Below are 1,074 nucleotides of genomic sequence, written 5' to 3'. Positions count from 1 at the left end.
TCTTCTTCTTCTTCCTTCTCCCTCTCTTACGTTTGCTCTAAAAAACACAGCTCCCTCTTTTGTTCTTTTGTTTTATTTTTCTTTCTATTTATATTTATCAACTATTATTGAATTACCACAATATCCCTTATTCATTTTACTCACTTCTAAGCCTTTAAGGGCTTTGTTGCCTTTTTCTATTTTTTTTTATTTTTCAAAACATTACATCAGTTTTGTTAAGGTTAATTTTATCCTTGAATACAAGGAAAGTCGCCAATAAATTAAATATCAAGTCAATTTCATAAAATAATGCTGTACACGTATAAGGATAAGAATTGCAAGATAAAATATGGTTGTGGTTGATTTTTAAAGTTTTTTTTATTTAGATAAGTATGTTAATAATATTTTTTTTTATTTTTAAAAAATTATTTTTAAGATTAATATATTAAAATAATTTTAAAATATTAAAAATATATTAATTTATTTATTTTTTAAAATTTTTATAATAGTGATGTTTGAACACACCCCCAACTTGTGAGGGAAGTGCTGTTGTTTCTCAGGTCACGTCGGATATTAATTTCTCTCCTCCTATATGCTCCTGCGGACCATTTCTCTCCACTGTTCTTGTGGCTTCCTGGAAAACGCACATAATCATCGTATTTTTTCAACATAGCTTGTTCTATCTAGATGAAGTATTTCTTAGCATGACATGACTTGATTTCTAGCAAAATGCCACCACATGTCCCTTCTTTCTCCTCGAATCGCAAATTGCTAGAAAGTGACCCTTGTCTCTCTGGACACACTGGTGAATTTTAATTATAGTTATAAACTTGATAATTTATAATTTTAGATAAGTTAAGTTTTATTTTTAATTATTTTTTATATTGACATAATCAAATTTTAATAACTGGGCTGGTTCATCGAGTGAAACATTAAAAAAACAAAAATAACACAAAAATCTAATATCAATTTGAAACAAAAACTTTTTTCATGAGTTTAGATTTGATTTTTTAAATAATTTTTGAGATGAGAAATATTAGTTCAACTTTCCTCATAAATATAATATTTTATTGCTAAAATTAATTTTTTTATTGG

This window comes from Populus euphratica, unplaced genomic scaffold (assembly GCF_000495115.2).
Source record: "Populus euphratica unplaced genomic scaffold, PopEup_1.0 scaffold672.1, whole genome shotgun sequence".
Classification (NCBI taxonomy): Eukaryota; Viridiplantae; Streptophyta; class Magnoliopsida; order Malpighiales; family Salicaceae; genus Populus; species Populus euphratica.
The sequence above is the reverse complement of the archived record's forward strand: the minus strand, read 5'-3'. Positions refer to the sequence as shown.